The sequence below is a fragment of the Nerophis lumbriciformis genome, linkage group LG04, assembly GCF_033978685.3.
Source record: "Nerophis lumbriciformis linkage group LG04, RoL_Nlum_v2.1, whole genome shotgun sequence".
Classification (NCBI taxonomy): Eukaryota; Metazoa; Chordata; class Actinopteri; order Syngnathiformes; family Syngnathidae; genus Nerophis; species Nerophis lumbriciformis.
The window spans coordinates 8,156,502-8,178,425 of NC_084551.2; the positions used below are offsets into that span (position 1 = coordinate 8,156,502).

General features: G+C 38.7%; 1 protein-coding gene across 2 annotated transcripts in view; it reads right to left on the reverse strand.

Moving 5' to 3' along the window:
* Nucleotides 1–15,461, reverse strand: part of cyb5r4 (cytochrome b5 reductase 4) — a 90,427-nt gene extending 74,966 nt beyond the window's left edge. The window contains exon 1 of one of the 2 annotated variants that reach the window (XM_061948542.2): nt 15,386–15,461. The gene's annotated coding sequence lies outside the window, so the exon portion shown is untranslated. The remainder of the gene's footprint in view (nt 1–15,385) is intronic. The other variant, XM_061948535.2, reaches the window with a different exon arrangement.
* Nucleotides 15,462–21,924: the final 6,463 nt, after the last annotated feature.

A 21,924-nucleotide genomic window follows, 5' to 3' on the forward strand; every position in this document is an offset into this window, starting at 1 on the left:
TTTACAAGAAATACATTGGCGGCAAACTCCGTAGCTTGCTAGCTTGTTTGCGCTGGCTTTCGGAGACTCTTATTTTGAAAGCGCAGGCGCGATGGAGCGGGACTTTTATTGTGAAGACAGGAACTGTGCAGTCAGTCTTTACGGTTGAAATAAAAAAAAGGTCTTTTTTCCTTCACACTTTTGATTGATTGATTGGAACTTTTATTAGTAGATTGCACAGTACAGTACATATTCCGTACAATTGACCACTAAATGGTAACACCCGAAGTTAGCTCGGAGCCAGTCAGGTCATGTGACCCCTGGCTCTGTTTGATTGGTCCAACGTCACCAGTGACTGCATCTGATTGGTGGAACGAAGTGAAACGTCACCAGTAAGGCAGGCACTTTGAAGGTCTGTCTGACAGACCAAAACAAACAAAGCGTGCATTAACAGATCGATAAAAATTAGTAGCGAGTAGCGAGCTGAATGTAGATAAAAGTAGCGGAGTAAAAGTAGCGTTTCTTCTTTGGCCGTTTATTGAAATACTCCCACACTTTTGACGACTTTTGGCGTGCTTTTTTCCCCTCGCTCGCACCGCTCGCATCGTCTGCTTTGCGCTCCGCCATGACGGTAGTGTGACGTAAATATGCGACGCGTCGACGAACAAAAACGTCCTCGACGTATTTACGTAACCGATGACGTCGACTACGTCGACGCGTCGTTTCAGCCCTAATTAAATGTAAATGTAAATGTAATGTTTTTGTAAGAGGAAAAGGGAGGAAACGATCAAACTGTCAATAGATGTAATTGATATTGAAAGGGTTTCTGAACTTAGATTTTTAGGAGTGATACTGGATGACGGTCTGACATGGAAATCTCATATTGCACATGTACGGAAAAAGATGTCTAAGAGTATTTTTATATGGCAATGCGTGTATTGTATTGTGCACTTATATTGCCATATATCAGCAACTGTGTGGAAGTGTGGGGGAACACATATAAGAGTACGGTAACATAAAGGCATTGTATCAACTACAGAAAAGAGCTATAAGAATTATTCATAAAGTAGGTTACTTAGAACACACTAACATATTATTTATTAATTCTGGTTTATTGAAACTACAGGAGCTAGTAAAGATACAGACATTATGTGTCATGTTTAAGGCTAAAAGTAAACCATTACCAGCAAATTTACAAAAAATGTTTGTCATCACTTCTGAGAATACAGAGCATAGAAGAAAAGGTCATTTTAAACATCAGTATTCAAGGACAACTTTAAAACAAATGTGTATATCAGTGGGGTTGAACTATGGAATTCTCTTTACAATGAGATAAAAGACTGTAAAAATATATTCCAATTGAAAAAAATATATAAAGACAGAACAATAAGATCATATGGACAGCCATAAGTGTTTACATTTTGCTTTATATTTATTATTTTACTTATTTTTTTCCTGGTTTTGTATTTGTTTTGTATCATCCCGTGAGGTGTATATTACTCTTTTTTTTTTGTTCGGTTTGTACTTCATGAAATGTTGCACTTGTTGTGTGTTTTTTGTTTGTTTTCATTATATTTGGATGTAATAGTTGGTTTATATGATATCCATGAAGTAAGACTACGTATTATGTTGAAGGGGGCAGGAAAATATAAGATTTTTCTTCATCCTGCTCCTTCTCAGACATTGGTGTGTAAATGTATAATTGTATAATTGAGGTATAATTGTCTATCAATCAAAGATGCACATCGATAAAGGAGATAAATAAAAAATAAAAAATTAATGAAAATGAGGCCACTGCAATCTTTATCTACGATACACTGTACATTTGTTATCCTCTTGTGGTGCTTTGCCACAGACATGAAAGTGTTGGATCAAAATGAACGTATTGCATTGTGGTCTTTAAGGAAGAGATATCCGAGATGTTAGTCTTTGTTGTAAAAGATGAGGTGGATATTTTTCTTTGAAGAGGATTAAAAAGCTGAACCTGTCATGGAGATTATCCTATTAAAGCATGGCTGGCCTCGCCCACCCAAGATGGGTGCTGACTGGAGCTGTCATCAGTAGAGCCACTTTTTATTATGCAACAAAAGGTCATTTTTTTTCTCAGGAAAGATAACGATAAAATGTTTTATCACAATTAGGATTACTCAAAATCTTGTCATGTTTAATTTTGCAAAATTTGTAACTGACAAAATAAACTGATTGAAAAGACATAGCTAGTTCTATGTACTAGAATAAGATGTGGCTTGTAAAAAATTACAGCATTTGTATTTCTATTATTATATTGTGTTGATCCATCCACACATCATTGTCTGTACTGCAAGAAAACAAATACAGCAAGCAGTGTCTGTGACATTTGTGTCGAGGAAATTTAAGATGTGTGAAAAGATGTGAGCGGCGGATGGAGTAGATACAATTTCGGTGACGGTTTTATTTACGACCCAGGAGCATCCTTCGCCAAGACTTCAGTCAGACAGACCAGACAGACACTCACAGCTGCTGTTTTACAGATGACAATTCAGAACTGCCTCAAATGTTAACACACATTTTGGTATCAATCTCATACCATGTATATACCTGGACTGTGCCAATACTGATACTTTTCACTTAAGTCATTTTTTGATTTTAGCCTTTACTTTGTGGGCCATGATTACAATCAGAATAAAATACAGTACAAAGATTTTAGTAAAACCAAAAAAAATATGTGTGTAAAAACACAAACAATTTTAAAATGTTCAATACAACAATATAGGGTTGTACTAATAATGTACTGCGGTACTAATAAATAAAAACGGTACTATACCGCCTCTGAAAAATACCGGTACTTTTTTTTTTTTTTTACAGACGTCGTGACATTGCTGGTTTTACGAGCAGAGGCACACGCATGGAGTACTTACAAGCAGATACAGTGTGTAGACAGAAGAGGGAGAATGAACCCAACGATAAAGGTGAAGGAATCGCTTATTGATGCGCCGCTCAATAAGGGATGCTTTAAAACATGGCTAGCTAGCTAGCGGCTAACGTCTATCCGCAGCCGGCATGTTTTAGCTACTTCTTAATCACTAATCCTCGCCTCCATGGAGACAAACAAACTATGTTTCTTACAAGTATTCTCCTTGCAGGACCAGGAATAGCTAAATATGGTTCACTACACACCGTAGGAAAATACAATAGCTAACGGCTAACAGCAAGCTGGCACTTCTGAATGTAAAAATGCCATGGGTGGATCTACACAGACATCGACTATAACGATATCAAGTACAAGACCCGTATACAGTCAATACTACAATGATTACATTGATATGTTTTATTATCACAAAATCTTTTGTCACGATTTTATTGTTTATAAACTCAGGAAATACGTACCTGGACACAGAATATAAACATAAATAAATATGACAAATCTATCAATCAATCAATCAATCAATGTTTATTTGTATAGCCCTAAATCACAAGTGTCTCAAAGGGCTGCACAAGCCACAACGACATCCTCGGTACAGAGCCCACATAAGGGCAAGGAAAAACTCACCCCAGTGGGACGTCGATGTGAATGACTATGAGAAACCTTGGAGAGGACCGCATATGTGGGTAACCCTAGGGCAGGGGTCGGCAACCCAAAATGTTGAAAGAGCCATATTGGACCAAAAATACAAAAACACATTTGTCTGGAGCCGCAAAAAATTAAAAGCCATATTACATACAGATAGTGTACGTGTCATGAGATATACATTGAATTAAGACGACTTAAAGGAAACTAAATGACCTCAAATGTAGCTACAAATGAGGCATAATAATGCAATATGTACATATCGCTAGCCTAAATAGCATGTTAGCATCGATTAGCTTGCAGTCATGCAGTGACCAAATATGTCTGATTAGCACTCTACACATGTCAATAACATCGACAAAACTCATCTTTGTGCATTCATGCACAAAGTTAAAAGTTTGGTGGACAAAATGAGACAGAAAAAGGATAAAACACGTCATAGGAAGTCGGAGAAAGTTATATATGTATAAATAAAGTTGATTTGATTTGATTTGATATATGTAAACAAACTAAGGTGAGTTCAAGGACCGCCAAAATTAGTAGGACAAAACGGCGCTCGCCAAATACTCAATCAGTGAAGCATGTTTAATATAAACAGTGTGATTCATAACAATTAGGGAGGTTTGTGTCATGTTTGTCCTCCTACAGAAAACATACTAAAACAAAAAATCTTTTTTCCCCCTCATCTTTTTCCATTTTTCATACATTTTTGAAAAAGCTCCAGAGAGCCACTAGGGCGGCGCTAAAGAGCCGCAGGTTGCCGACACCCGCCCTAGGGGAATCTATGACCCTGGAACTACTTGGTATTGGATTGATATCAAAATTTGTAGTATCACCCAAAACATATGTAAAGTATCCAAACAACAGAAGAGTACATTATTATTACATTTTAAAAGAAGTGTAGATAGAACATGTTAAAACAGAAAGTAAGCCAATAATTACAGTAAATGAGCAAGTAGATAAATATTCCATCCATTTTGTACCGCTTGTCCCTCATAATTTTGACAAAATAATAAAATATGTTACTGCATATGTCAGCAGCCAAATTAGTAGCCTTTTTAAACTGTTTGCTTACTCACTACTAAAAGAGAAGCTGTCTAGTATGTTTACTCTGTTATTTAATGACAAAATTGTTCTTTGATTGCAATAAGAAACATATGTTTAATGTATCACAAGATTTTACCTTAAAATAAAGTCAATTCATTTGTGGTTCCCTTTATTTCTGAAAAAGGCATCGAAAAGTATTGAAATACATTTTGGTGCCGGTACCAAAATATTGGAATGGGGACAACCCTACAATATATGACTATGTAACAATATCAAACCCAAGCATGAGGCAGACTCTTCTGGTGGCAGTGCATACAAGAACAAAAAGTAAAAAGTGACGTGAAATTAGACGTCGTAAAATGCTCAGTGGCGATATCACCAAGGATAAGGATGAAAAGGGTATTCTACTGTGAAATTGACAGTAATAACTAAGCAACATCGTGGTCTCCATATTGAGACTTACCTCCTTCCCCCTTTAACGCCAGTTGCCGCCCAAACACTGAAATAAAACAAATAAGTTTTTCTCTTTTTTTTTTAAACTTTTTCATGTATTTCTTGTATCACATTTTTAATACTGTATTTTACATGTTCTTCACGTGTTCCTGTGTACAATTCTACTTTCACAAATTAAAAGCATGTTTTATTTTAAATTGATGAGCTGGGGAGGCGTTTAGGGCGAGTTCGATTGGTGGGAGATCACAGGGAAGACTTTGGACACGGTGGAGAGACTATGTCTCCCAGCTGGCCTGGGAACGCCTCGGGATCCCCCGGGAAGAGCTGGAAGAAGAAGCTGGGGAGAGAGAAGTCTGGGCTTCGACTTTGGATAAGCGGAAGAAGATGGATGGATGGACTTTTTTTTAAAGTTTTAATCTACTTTATTTATTCACTCAATCCTACCAGCACGTCTTCCTATGAGGAAGCAGGGCCTGGGGACTCTGTGGTGGGCTCTCCTATTTCTGGGGCTGAGGTTGCCGAGGTTGTTAAAAAGCTCCTCGGTGGCAAGGCCCCTGGGGTGGATGAGATCCGCCCGGAGTTCCTTAAGGCTCTGGATGTTGTGGGGCTGTCTTGGTTGACAAGACTCTGCAACATCGCGTGGACATCGGGGGCGGTACCTCTGGATTGGCAGACCGGGGTGGTGGTTCCTCTCTTTAAGAAGGGGAACCGGAGGGTGTGTTCCAACTATCGTGGGATCACACTCCTCAGCCTTCTCGGTAAGGTCTATTCAGGTGTACTGGAGAGGAGGCTACGCCGGATAGTCGAACCTCGGATTCAGGAGGAACAGTGTGGTTTTCGTCCTGGTCGTGGAACTGTGGACCAGCTCTATACTCTTGGCAGGGTCCTTGAGGGTGCATGGGAGTTTGCCCAACCAGTCTACATGTGCTTTGTGGACTTGGAGAAGGCATTCGACCGTGTACCCCGAGAAGTCCTGTGGGGAGTGCTCAAAGAGTATGGGGTACCGGACTGTCTTATTGTGGCAGTTCGCTCCCTGTATAATCAGTGCCAGAGCTTGGTCCGCATTGCCGGCAGTAAGTCGGACACGTTTCCAGTGAGGGTTGGACTCCGCCAAGGCTGCCCTTTGTCACCGATTCTGTTCATAACCTTTATGGACAGAATTTCTAGACGCAGTCAGGGCGTTGAGGGGATCTGGTTTGGTGGCTGCAGGATTAGGTCTCTGCTATTTGCAGATGATGTGGTCCTGATGGCTTCCTCTGGCCAAGATCTTCAGCTCTCGCTGGATCGGTTCGCAGCCGAGTGTGAAGCGACTGGGATGGGAATCAGCACCTCCAAGTCCGAGTCCATGGTTCTCTCCCGGAAAAGGGTGGAGTGCCATCTCCGGGTTGGGGAGGAGATCTTGCCCCAATTGGAGGAGTTCAAGTACCTCGGAGTCTTGTTCACGAGTGGGGGAAGAGTGGATCGTGAGATCGACAGGCGGATCGGTGCGGCATCTTCAGTAATGCGGACGCTGTATCGATCCGTTGTGGTGAAGAAGGAGCTGAGCCGGAAGGCAAAGCTTTCGATTTACCGGTCGATCTACGTTCCCATCCTCACCTATGGTCATGAGCTTTGGGTCATGACTGAAAAGACAAGATCACGGGTACAAGCGGCCGAAATGAGTTTCCTCCGCCGAGTGGCGGGGCTCTCCCTTAGAGATAGGGTGAGAAGCTCTGTCATTCGGGGGGAGCTCAAAGTAAAGCCGCTGCTCCTCCACATCGAGAGGAGCCAGATGAGGTGGTTCGGGCATCTCGTCAGGATGCCACCCGAACGCCTCCCTAGGAAGGTGTTTCGGGCACGTCCGACCAGTAGGAGGTCACGGGGAAGACCCAGGACACGCTGGGAAGACTATCTCTCCCGGCTGGCCTGGGAACGCCTCGGGATCCCCCGGGAGGAGCTGGACGAAGTGGCTGGGGAGAGGGAAGTCTGGGCTTCCCTGCTTAAGCTGCTGCCCCCGCGACCCGACCTCGGATAAGCGTAAGAAGATGGATGGATGGATGGATCGATTGGTGGGAGATCACAGGGAAGACTTTGGACACGGTGGAGAGACTATGTCTCCCAGCTGGCCTGGGAACGTCTCGGGAAGAAGAGCTGGAAGAAGAAGCTGGGGAGAGAAAAGTCTGGGCTTCGACTTTGGATAAGCGGAAGAAGATGGATGGACTGACTTTTTTTTTTAAAGTTTTAATCTACTTTATTTATTCATGTATTTAAAACAGTTTTTAAGCAATACTTTGCCAAGAGGTCAACATTAAATTACCGGTCAAGTTACAAGACAAGCAAAGATATTTCAATGCAAAAACAACTAAAACGTGTTTATGACCTCTCCTCATCTGCCATTAAAGAAGGTGCTAAGAGAGTGTTTTATGTTTTTTTTGTTGACTTCGGCTTTACTTTTACAATTGGTAGTGGTAAAATGTTTTAAAACATTTTAAAACCAATATGATGGCGACAGTTTAAAAAGTAGTTTTTAAGAATCGACCGAATCGAAGTTTCCGGTCAAACGTTGCGTTACCACCCGACACATGTGCCTCCGACATTCAATAGCCTACACTTGCACACCATGTGGAAGCTCACTGTGTGTGTGAAATATAGTTTCAAGTGTGTGTGCTGCCATAACACTTAGAGTTTGTCACCCATAAAAAGAACGTCCATTGTAAGCAAGGCCTGCCAAACAGTCTGCACGCATACGGAACATTTCCCCACACAGCTGTTTGTTCATTTTTACAAGGCTGAGAAGAAAGGTCAGAAACTACCAAACGTCTGCTAGGAATTTTTGAATGGCTATACCCACTTGTAATGTTTGCACAACAGTAACTATACGGCTCTTATAGTTGCCATGCACAAAAGCAAACAACAAAATACAACAGGTGCATCTTTGTGCTCGCGTGCAGGTCAATCCATAGCTCCTCACCCTGTCACCGCAGAGTGCAAACAGTCTAATGCGAGACTTCAGGGGGCCAGTTCCCCAAGTTGACCTCCTTAACACCACCAGGACATCCGGCATGAAGCCACTTTTTACAGCGTGCACAAAGTGCACAGTCACAACAAATGCATGGTTTCCCAGTCTATTATTTCTTCTCTCTAGTGGTCGTTCAGAGCGCATTCGCCACGTTCTGTAAAAACTCCCAGTTGAGATGTACACGTGTTTTCCAAGGCTGACATGCTCCCTTGTGCTATGTGCTTTTTCTACAGCTCCGGGACTTGTTAGCCCAATGAGTAGCAATAAGAGACAGTGTTTGTCCAGGTGGATGCCCTGCTGTGAGAACACACATAAATCTGCCAAGGGGGACTGAGGCCCTGTGTAGTCCGCACATACGCTGAAGAACACTACGACTGATCACACTGGAGTCTGACTTGTTAACCTGAATCTCCTATTACTTTAAGGATCATGGCTGTAAACCACCCAGAGATACTTGAGATTCAGACTCTACAATTTTCTTAGGATGATCCACAGTTTTAGACAGAGGTGGGTAGTAACGCGCTACATTTACTCCGTTACATCTACTTGAGTAACTTTTGTGATAAATTGTACTTCTAAGAGTAGTTTTAATGCAACATACTTTTACTTTTACTTGAGTATATTTATGGAGAAGAAACGCTACTTTTACTCCGCTACTTTTACTCCGCTACTTTTATCTACATTCAGCTCGCTACTCGCTACTAATTGTTATCGATCTGTTAATGCACGCTTTGTTTCTTTTGGTCTGTCAGACAGACCTTCATAGTGCCTGTGTTTCAACAAATACAGTCACTGGTGACGTTCACTCCGTTCCACCAATCAGATGCAATCACTGGTGACGTTGGACCAATCAAACAGAGCCAGGGGTCACATGACCTGACTTAAACAAGTTGAAAAACGTATTCGGGTGTTACCATTTAGTGGTCAATCGTACGGAATATGTACTGTACTGTGCAATCTACTAATACAAATTCCAATCAATCAATCAAAAGTGTGAAGGAAAAAAGACAATTTTTTATTTCAACCGTACATCCCGTCAAAAGCCTAAAGACTGACTGCACAGTTCCTGTCTTCACAATAAAAGTGCCGCTCCATCGCGCCTGCGCTTTCAAAATAAGAGTGTCCGAAAGCCAGCGCAAACAAGCTAACAAGCTAGCAAGCTACGGAGTTTGCCGCCAATGTATTTCTTGTAAAGTGTATAAAAACAAATATGGAAGCTGGACAAATAAGAAGCCACAAACCAACCACTTTCATGTGGTATTAGACAGAAAAGAGGAACTTTTTTTCTCCTCCATTTGAAAACGTGGACGTTATCATCACTACTGTCTGATTACAATCAATGCAAGTCATCAGAATCAGGTAATACACAAACTTATATTCTTGTTTTATATATGTATATATATATATATATATATATATATATATATATATATATATATATATATATATATATATATATATATGTGTGTGGATATGTTACTCATCAGTTACTCAGTACTTGAGTAGTTTTTTCACAACATACTTTTTTACTTTTACTCAAGTAAATATTTAGGTGACTACTCCTTACTTTTACTTGAGTAATAAATCTCTAAAGTAACAGTACTCTTACTTGAGTACAATTTCTGGCTACTCTACCCACCTCTGGTTTTAGATGACATGTTGTTGTGTATATAAACAGTACTATAGTATAGTTGTCTTCAATTCCGCCTGTACCATATCGCGATATATATTGCAGCCTCCTGCAATAACGATATACATCACAATATTATTTAGTCTATTTGGTCTAGCTCCTACGACGGAAATTGTCAATTTCTGGTCCTCAAATTGTTCATAACTTCGCCTTGTAGGTTTGCAATTTATTCAGAAACCACAGATCTGCCCATTCTTCCGTCATTTGTGACAGCTTTGGAGGTACCCTGAACGGCTGCCAGCATCTCCCAAATTTGTTGATACACCAGGGCAACGCTTACTCAATTCAGCAGATGTCTTGTTAGCATGATTCCAAATAGGCAGATGTCTTTAAGGTCCTCGACTGAAAGAATCTCCAGGCACCCGAACTAGGGATGTCCGATAATGGCTTTTTGCCGATATCCGATATTCCGATACTGTCCAACTCTTTGATTACCGATACCGATATCAACCGATACTGATATATAAGGTCGTGGAAGTAACACACTATTATGCCTAATTTGGACAACCAGGTATGGTGAAGATAAGGTTCTTTTTTTAAATATTAATAAAATAAAATAAGATAAATAAATTAAAAACATTTTCTTGAATAAAAAAGAAAGTAAAACAATATAAAAACAGTTACATAGAAACTAGTAATTAATGAAAATGAGTCAAATTAACTGTTAAAGGTTAGTACTATTAGTGGACCAGCAGCACGCACAACCATGTGTGCTTACGGACTGTATCCCTTGCATTTTAAATGCTTTAAAATGTAATATCGGAAATTATCGGTATCGTTTTTTTTATTATCGTATCGTTTTTTTGTTGTTGTTGTTTTTTTTAAATTAAATCAACATAAAAAAACACAAGATACACCTACAATTAGTGCACCAACCCAAAAAACCTCCCTCCCCCATTTACACTCATTCACACAAAAGCGTTGTATCTTTCTGTTATTAATATTCTGGTTCCTACATTATATATCAATATATATCAATACAGTCTGCAAGGGATACAGTCCGTAAGCACACATGATTGTGCGTGCTGCTGGTCCACTAATAGTACTAACCTTTAACAGTTAATTTGACTCATTGTCATTAATTACTAGTTTCTATGTAACTGTTTTTATATTGTTTCACTCTCTTTTTTATTCAAGAAAATGTTTTTAATTTATTTATCTTATTTTATTACTTTTTTTTTTAAAAAGGACCTTATCTTCACCATACCTGGTTGTCCAAATTAGGCATAATAATGTGTTAATTCCACGACTGTATATATCAGTATCGGTTGATATCGGTATCGGTTGATATCTGTATCGGTAATTAATTGCTACCAAAGAATGTACAACAATTCTTCTCAACTAAAGAGGAGAAATATAACCTTAGAGGAAAAAAATAATTTAAAACACTTATATGCACGTACAACACTTAGAACTTTTAGCATATCAGTATGTGGAATTAAATTATGGAATGGATTAAGTAAAGAAGTTAAAAATTGTACTGATATGATCCAGTTTAAGAGGTTGTTCAAAATAATAGTGCTTACAGAGTACAAAGAAGAAGAAGAATTATGAGAAATACTTTCAACCTTATTGAAAATAAGATATTCTTCATCTCAGTATGTTAATAATGACTGAATTAATTAATTACATATTACAAAACTGTTGTATACTAATTCATAGATGTTATTTTATTATATAAAAAGGTCAGTAAATTATTCTATATATTTGTAAACGCTTTGAAGTGGGAAAGGGGTAGGATTAAATAAGCTTTGCTTCTTCCTACTCCTTTTCGGGCATGATGTAAAATGAAATGATATGAAATTGTGTGATGTATTATGATGTAAGTGTGTTCATGTTCGAAATAAACTAAAGAAAGAAAAAGAAAGATTTAAAGAGTTGGACAATATCGGAATATCGGATATTGGCAAAAAAGCCATTATCGGACATCCCTACAAATTACATAATCTTCCAACGGCACACCAGACTGCATCTCACCGCACACTAGTGTGGTTGAAAAACACTGATCTAAACAGTCAACTGGAAAAAATTCGATTAAAAAAAAAATCTTTGGCCTGCAGTGCCAACGTAGTCTACGTGTATTTTTATTTTACCTGTGATATAGAGATGCGCGGATAGGCAATTATTTCATCCGCAACAGCATCAGAAAGTCGTCAACCATCCGCCATCCACCCGATGTAACATTTGATCAGAACCGCACCCGCCCGTTGTTATATATCTAATATAGACGATGCAAGGCATTAGTGAGGTTATAAAGCTTTTGCCTGTTAAAGAAAGGAGACTGGTCCAATGCAGCACAGACATTCGCGTGCCACGCTGTCACGACCCAGACGCACACCAGTGCGCAATCATATGGGAGCCGCGCTGAGCGCACCTCCAAGCGCGTCTCGCTGCCGGCGACGGCCGGGTATGGGCCTGACGCTCCAGCGCCATCCATTTTCAGGGCTAGTTGATTCGGCAGGTGGGTTGTTACACACTCCTTAGCGGGTTCCGACTTCCATGGCCACCGTCTAGCTGCTGTCTATATCAACCAGGGTGAGCCCCACCCCTTTCGTGAGCGCACTGCGCGCGGAGTGACCCCTGTTACGCGCCCCCGGCAACAGGGGTGGCGGGCAGGTAAGCTGCGCGGGCGGAGCGCGCGGAGTGACCCCTGTTACGAGCCCCCGGCCACGGGGGTGGCGGGCAGGTAAGCTGCTTACCTGCTGCGCGTGACGCCGGCCGCGGCGAAGGCGGACGAGGCGGGGTGTCGGTGCGGTGGGCGCGGTGGTGACCCTGGACGTGCGTCGGGCCCTTCTCGCGGATCGCCTCAGCTACGGCTCCCGGTGGGGCCCTCTCGGGGGAAGGGGCCTCGGTCCCGGACCCCGGCGAGGCGTCCCTTCTCCGCTCCGTAAAAGTGTCCATCTCTTTTCTTTTTTTTTCTTCTGTTGTGGCATATGCAGCAGGTGCCTGCTCGTTTTTCGTATGTGGGTAACAACATTTAACTATGTATATATATTTCCCAATTGGTTTAACTGCCACCCGCCTGAATCTATTTAAAATCAAACATTTTTTTATTTCAACCACCCGACCCGACCCGCGGATAAAATCTAATTTTTTAAAATTTCATCCGCCCGATCCGCGGATAATCCGCGGACTCCGCGGTTGTGCCCGCAAACCGCGCATCTCTACTGTGATAATTATGCACCTTCAGCCCAATCAGTAACATCACATCAACAAGCACCAGAAGTGAACAAAAAACAACACTTCATGACTTAGACTAAAATGAGAGATACACCTTGCAAAAATTACTCCGACGCAAGTAAGATTAGCTTTGTCAAAATATGACTTCAGTAAAAGTACTAATTTTGAAAGCTAAATACAACAAGGCTCTGGCTGTTGTGCTACATTAAACATCAATATAAATATGCTATGCTAACATCAGCTAAAAGCTCGGAAAAAAAACAAATTGAGGACAATTAAGCTCCAGCACTTAAATGGGCAAATATTAAAAACATGCAATGACTTAGTGATGGGTCCGGCAACACCGATGCATCGGCGCATGCGTCGAGCTCATAGAGCGAAACCCTGTGTCGGTGCGCGTACCGCTTTTAGAAAGTCACGTGACCGATCATGAGCTGTTTTGGTCACGTGACCGATACGCGAACTGTGTCGCACTGACGCCTCGTCTGTGCCCTGTGAGCGGGTCTTTTCTACAGCCGGAGAAATAATAACTAAGAAGAGAAAGCGTCTAAAATCGAATACGTTGGAAAAACTGTATTTTTTTTTTTTAATAAAAATGAGTAAAAAAAATAAAATAATCATTTCCAGGTCCACAAGCATCCTCATTCACAACACGTTCTCTTAGATTTCCATGTTATGATACATGTTCACATTATTTATTGACTGTATCTAAAAAAGACAAAAAATATATTTTTATTTAAATGAAGTTATGAAATAATCCTAAATGAAATACAATGACTTGGTTTATATTATTGTATATACTAGGTCAGTGGTTCTCAACCTTTTTTCAGCAATGTACCCCCTGTGAATTTTTTTTTAATTCAAGTACCCCCTAATCAGAGCAAAGCATTTTTGGTTGAAAAAAAAAAGATAAAGAAGTAAAATACAGCACTATGTCATCAGTTTCTGATTTATTAAATTGTATAACAGTGCAAAATATTGCTCATTTGTAGTGGTCTTTCTTGAACTATTTGTAAAAAAAGATATAAAAATAACTAAAAACGTGTTGAAAAATAAACAAGTGATTCAATTATAAATAAAGATTTCTACACATAGAAGTAATCATCAACTTAAAGTGCCCTCTTTGGGGATTGTATTAGAGATCCATCTGGATTCATGAACTTAATTCTAAACATTTCTTCACAAAAAAAATCAAAAAATCTTTAACATCAATATTTATGGAACATGTCCACAAAAAATCTAGCTGTCAACACTGAATATTGCATTGTTGCATTTCTTTTCACAGTTCTTTTTGACAGACATTTTAGTGACAAACCTGAGCTTGTGCTTCACTCAATATTTTTTACATACATATTGCTTAATTAACATTAATGATGTGCACTTTAACAACTAGGCTTACAACTATACCTAATATATAAAGGGGTGGAAAAGTGACTATTACCTGCAGGGCAAACATTAGCTAACCAGAAGGCAATAACAATGTAAACAAAAAACACCTGCTTAAAAGATCTAATACAAATGTCCCTGAGGAATGTAAGGTGGGAGTACTGTAATTACCTAACGTTACATTATTATTTTCCATAACAATTCAGTCCCCTCCACAATATTAACCCGACGTTAAAACAGAACTAGCTATTTATTGATTAGCAATTGCCGAATCATGTAACATTAGCTTAATGCTAAAAAGCCAGGTTACTATCACATTCTGTAACACACAAATAATTTCATGTAGGCTAACGTTACCTACCTGCTACCTCTGTCTTTTCTCGTTTCTCCTCCTCTTCTTTTCTCTTTTTTCTTCCCTGGGCACCTGACAGTTTTGGCCGTTTTGACATCTTGTGTTGATTTTTTGATGTGGTGACGTCCAAAAAGAGTCATGATACGGGAAGGGAGGGGGCGCAATGTTGTAACAAATAATATTTCTATTATATAGGCTTTACTTTGCATTTTAATTAACGAGGGATTATTTTTTGTATTTAGAAATAGTAGTACCAACTTTTTTTTTTTCTCCAACATTTGTGGCACTGGCGTGGCGCCCCCTGATGGACGGCGCCCTTAGCATTTGCCTATACGGCCTATGCCACGGGCCGGCCCTGGGTACGTGTACTCCCATTTGGGAACCACTATAAGTGGTAAAAAATGGATGGATGGATGGATGTACTAGGGCATAAAATCAGTGTCAGTTGAGTCGGTCCATAGGTTGCCTGTAGGGATTTTTAATGTCCAGCAGATGTCAGTATTTAGTGACACAGTATCGACACAGTATCAATACAGTTTTGCAATGTGTCTAAACGCTTCATGACGCCTCATCAACCCATCACTACAAATGACTTAAAGAGCAGCACACATGTTTAGTAAGTCCATGAAAATATTAGACTTTCACAAAGAAACTGTTCTAGCTTGAAGCTAACGTTATTAGCCACTTCAAACTATGAACATGGAAGCAAAACAGTACAAAAAGTATCATTTAGTGGTACTGATTTTGTCTTACCTTTGCTGTTTTCTGTTAATTCTTTGTTTTTTTATGAACAAAGTCCTTTTTTTTTAATTATAGTCCATTATTTGGGGTTACACTGAAATAGTTTCAACCAAAAATATTAAAACCAAGAATACCTGTAACTTCCGCTTCCGGATTTCTGACAAATCCTATTGGCTAATTTGACAATTGGAGGCGGGAACTTGTTTCTATTGGCTGTAAGCGTTCTAAAGATGTCACTTATTGAAATATACTTTTGCATATGGAGCACAGCCAGCATGTTTACGAGGACGTGTCATTTGTGCCAACATGTGGTATTTACTGTCTGTGTTCAAATGATTGTGTTAACTTTAGTCACGGAGCCATATGGTGGTGGTTGACGGAGACGACAGGCAATGTGCAATAGAGACGGTCCTTTTATTAGGGACGGACGCAAGGCCAAACAAAGAGCACTAGTTTGGACAAGACGAAGCGAAAACTTGTAGTGTACACACACACACACACACACACACACCTCCTAATTAGACAGGTCAACAGTAGAGTCTACAATCATTAAACACAGTAGGCAGGTGTGACGATCAGCAGTCAAGCCAGAGGTAAAGTGAGAGGACAGGCAAACAGGAAGTGGAATAAAAAAATAAGAGCGCTGGACAGGAAATGTTAGAAAACACAAAAAAATAAAGAGTCAAAACTTGGTTGAATAAAAATATGCTTTAGACAGAGGTGGGTAGAGTAGCCAGAAATTGTACTCAAGTAAGAGTACTGTTACTTTAGAGATTTATTACTCAAGTAAAAGTAAGGAGTAGTCACCCAAATATTTACTTGAGTAAAAGTAAAAAGTATGTTGTGAAAAAACTACTCAAATACTGAGTAACTGATGAGTAACATACACACACATATCATGTATATATATATATATATATATATATATATATATATATATATATATATATATATATATATATATATATATATATATATATATATATATATATATGAGGGGGCGACTTGTCCAGGGTGTACCCCGCCTTCCGCCCGATTGTAGCTGAGATAGGCTCCAGCGCCTCCCGCGACCCCAAAAGGGAATAAGCGGTAGGAAATGGATGGATGGATGGATATATATATACACATATATATATACAGTATATAATTTATATTTATTTATTTTGCCGTTTTTGTTTACATGTTAAAGGTGTTTTTATGAATATACATGCATGTTTAACACATATAGATTCCTTTCTTTCATGAAGACAAGAATATAAGTTGGTGTATTACCTGATTCTGATGACTTGCATTGATTGTAAACAGACAGCAGTGCTGATAACGTCCACGTTTTCAAATGGAGGAGAAAAAAATTCCTCCTTTCTGTCTAATACCACATGAAAGTGGTTGTTTTTTGGCATCTTATTTGTCCAGCTTCCATATTCGTTTTTATACACTTTACAAGAATACATTGGCGGCAAACTCCGTAGCTTGCTAGCTTTTTGCGCTGGCTTTCGGAGACTCTTGTTTTGAAAGCGCAGGCGCGATGGAGCGGCACTTTTATTGTGAAGACAGGAACTGTGCAGTCAGTCTTTAGGCTTTTGACGGGATGTACGGTTGAAATAAAAAAGGGTCTTTTTTCCTTCACACTTTTGATTGATTGATTGAAACTTGTATTAGTAGATTGCACAGTACAGTACATATTCCGTACAATTGACCACTAAATGGTAACACCCCAATAAGTTTTTCAACTTGTTTAAGTCAGGTCATGTGACCGCCTGGCTCTGTTTGATTGGTCCAACGTCACCAGTGACTGCATCTGATTGGTGGAACGGAGTGAACGTCACCAGTGACTGTATTTGTTGAAACGCAGGCACTATGGAGGTCTGTCTGACAGACCAAAACAAACAAAGCGTGCATTAACAGATCGATAAAAAATTAGTAGCGAGTAGCGAGCTGAATGTAGATAAAAGTGGCGGAGTAAAAGTAGCGTTTCTTCTCTATAAATATACTCAAGTAAAAGTAAAAGTATGTTGCATTAAAACTACTCTTAGAAGTACAATTTATCCCAAAAGTTACTCAAGTAGATGTAACGGAGTAAATGTAGCGCGTTACTACCCACCTCTGGCTTTAGACCAGTGGTTCTTAACCTTGTTGGAGGTACCGAACCCCACCAGTTTCATATGCGCATTCACCAAACCCTTCTTTAGTGAAAAATAAAATGTTTTTTTAGGGATGTCCGATAATGGCTTTTTGCCGATATCCGATATTCCGATATTGTCCAACTCTTTAATTACCGATACCGATATACAACCGATACCGATATCAACCGATATATACAGTCGTGGAATTAACACATTATTATGCCTGATTTGGACAACCAGGTATGGTGAAGATAAGGTCCTTTTTTAAAATATTAATAAAATAAAATAATATAAATAAATTAAAAACATTTTCTTGAATAAAAAAAAGTAAAACAATATAAAAACAGTTACATAGAAACTAGTAATTAATGAAAATGAGTAAAATTAACTGTTAAAGGTTAGTACTATTAGTGGACCAGCAGCACGCACAATCATGTGTGCTTACGGACTGTATCCCTTGCAGACTGTATTGATATATATTGATATATAATGTAGGAACCAGAATATTAATAACAGAAAGAAACAACCCTTTTGTGTGAATGAGTGTGAATGGGGGAGGGAGGTTTTTTGGGTTGGTGCACTAATTGTAAGTGTATCTTGTGTTTTTTATGTTGATTTAATAAAAAAAATAAAATAAAATAAAAAATACCGATAATTTCCAATATTACATTTTAACGCATTTATCGGCCGATAATATCGGCAGGTCGATATTATCGGACATCTCTACAGTTGACGTGCGCGTTTGAGCGCTGCTCAGAAACAAATTTCATTGGCCAAAATGACTCCATTAGCCAAAGTCTGTGGGGAAGTTGCAGGCATCAGACAAAGTTTTTGCATAATTACTGGGAATTGGTTGAATTTGCGTGAATTGGCACAATATTGACATCGCAAATTCTTGGAGGAACTGATCAATTAAAATGTACCGTATTTTCCGGACTATAGGACGCACCAGATTATGAGGCGCACTAGATTTTTTTTCTAAATGTAAAGCACTTCCTTGTGGTCTACATAACATGTAATGGTGGTTCTTTCGTCAAAATGTTGCATAGATTATGTTTTAATAAGCTATGCAACATTTTGTGAGCGGTTTTATTTACGTGGCTCCCCTTCGGCAGCGTCTTCTCCCCGTCATCTTTGTTGTAGCGGTGTAGCGTGCAAGGACGGGGGTGGAAGAAGTGTCAAAAGATGGAGCTAACTGTTTTAATGACATTCAGACTTTACTTAAATCAATAACGGAGCAGCATCTCCTCATCCGGAAACAACACCGGAAATGTGTCTCATGAAAAACAGTCCGACCGGAACTCTCTAATAACTAAAGTTCCTTGGGTGAATAATGTAAACTCACTACACCGGTATGTTTTAGCGCTTTCATGGCGAATTTACTGACAGATATAAGTAAGAACTGTACACTACTTTATATTAGAAATGGCAACAGCGGAGGATGAATGTCCCATAACAAGAAGATAGAGAAAAAGAAGAAGCTTATCGACTACGGTGTCGACACGGACTACAAAGGCGGACGCGTGCAATTTTTCAGGATTTATGCAGATCCCAAATACAGATCAGCAGGTACCAGAATGTAAGGAAAGTTTATTCTGCATAATAACACACGCACACACACACACACACACACACACACACACACACACACACACACACACACACACACACACACACACACACACACACACACACACACACACACACACACTTTTATTTGTTACCTTCTTGAGACCTCTGAAAAATGCCTACCTCTTTAGGACCACCCTTTCTAGATATATATAAACATTTGTATTTACAACAATAATAATATATGCATACTATGCAAATATTTAAAAAAACTTATTGTGAAAAATGAGTTGGAATTTCACAAGAAAAAAGTCGCAATTTCACAAGAAAAACTTTTTTGGCAGTATTATATTAAAAGTTGTAATTTTACTCAACGCAAGTCAAAATTTTACAAGAAAAACTGAGCATTTGTGCAAAATGATAGAAGTTGGAAATGTACTCAGCAGTTGCAATTTTACAAGAAAAGCTTAAAATTTGGGCAATTTTTTGAAAAAAGTCGTAATTTTATTCGACAAAAGTCACAATTTTATAAGAAAACCTTTAAATGTGGGCAATATCATAATAATAATCGGAATTTTACTTGGCAAGATTATGACAAAAGTCATCATTTTACTAAAAAAATGTCAGGATTTTACAAGAACAACAAAAACATTGGCAATATTGTGACAAAAGTCAGAATTTTATAGGACAAATGTCAACCATTTTGCATTAAAAAGTAATAATTTTACGTAAAAAAAAAAAAATGTTACGAGAAAATATTGCAATTTACAGAAACAGAAAGAATATGAGGAATAGTTCCCAAATTTATAAGAAAAAAGTCGACACATTGTGAGAAAAACACTGCATTAAGTTATTTTTTTTATTTTTTATTGTTTGTAATTGATTTTTAATCTTGATTATTTATTTCAAGCTATTACAGTATGTCTCTATATACATATTTATTTATTTATTTTTATTCATTGTGGCCAAAGGGGGCTCCTTTCAATTTCTTACACACACTTGTTATTTCATATGTTGACCAGAGGGGGGAGCACTTTTAAAACCGACACAGTCCATTTGAAAAATCCCTCCTTTTTGGGACCACCCTCATTTTCATAGATTTCACCACCAGGGGTGCAAATGAGACATTCTCTATTAGATGCAATGGCTTTCCGTATCGGGACCATGATTTATGTCATCACTTGTTCACCGCTCCTCATATGGAAGGTACTTTTCCTTGTTGGTGTCTGAAGAAGGGTAGGGATACAAGAACGAACACACACACGCATCCCAAACTCCGAGAGGTCTCACATTCAGACATACCGTGAAGTGGAAGCAGCTCTTCGTGGTGACATTGATACTCTTTTTATCGTCTTATTAATCCCTTTGTTCACAATTTCACGGACACTTTGATCCACGGTGTTCTTTTCACAACCTTTGGACGCTAACTTGGGAATCCTGAAACCCAAAACCCTTTGCTGCTTCCTGTCTGTTTTGCAACCCTGATCCTCGTCATTAAGGGTTTAAAAGGAATCGAGAGAGGAAAAAAAAACCATAAAGCTGCATCCTCGTAGTCTTGATAGACTGTTAGTTACTATAACTCAGGGGTTGTCAACCCAGAATGTTGAAAGAGCCATATTGAAACAAAAATACAAAAAACTAATCTGTCTGGAGCCGCAAAAATTGAAAAGCCGTATATAAGTGTTATAATGAAGGCAACACATATTAGCCTACTATCAAAATGACTGTGTCGCAGGCTGAAGCAAATCTTCGTTGACAGAAATGTTGAAATGTAATATTTCTAGATGTGTGTGTCCAAGTTAAGGCTGTCTTCTTCTAATGGATTTATCACAATCTTTGGCAAGCTAGGTAATGTTTGCTGTGGTCTGGAACAACATGGCACACAAACAACTATGAGAAACGCAGTCAATATTAAATACAGATAATGTGTCATGAGACATGCAAAACTAAATTATATACAAAGATATTAAATAAGCTCAAATATACCTACAAATGAGGCATAATGATGCAATATGTACATACAGCTAGCATCGATTGCCTTCATTATAACACTTACACAAGACTTTTGAAGTCTTTTGATAGTAGGCTATTATAGCTAATATAGACACATCATGTGTTGCCTTTATTATAACACTTATACAAGACTTTTGAAGTCATTTTGTTAGTAGGCTATTATAGCTAATATAGACACTTACATCATGTGTTGCCTTCATTATAACACTTATATAAGACTTTTGAAGTCATTTTGATAGTAGGCTATTATAGCTAATATAGACACTCACGCCATGTGTTGCCTTCATTATAACACTTATATAAGACTTTTGAAGTAATTTTGATAGTAGGCTAATATAGACACTTACGTCATGTGTTGCCTTCATTATAACACTTATATAAGACTTTTGAAGTCATTTTGATAGTAGGCTATTATAGCTAATATAGACACTTACATCATGTGTTGCCTTCATTATAACACTTATATAAGACTTTTGAAGTCATTTTGATAGTAGGCTATTATAGCTAATATAGACACTTACATCATGTGTTGCCTTCATTATAACACTTATATAAGACTTTTGAAGTCATTTTGATAGTAGGCTATTATAGCTAATATAGACACTTACGTCATGTGTTGCCTTCATTATAACACTTATATAAGACTTTTTAAGTCATTTTGATAGTAGGCTAATATAGACACTTACATCATGTGTTGCCTTCATTATAACACTTATACAAGACTTTTGAAGTCATTTTGTTAGTAGGCTATTATAGCTAATATAGACACTTACGTCATGTGTTGCCTTCATTATAACACCTATATAAGACTTTTGAAGTCAATGTGATAGTAGGCCATTATAGCTA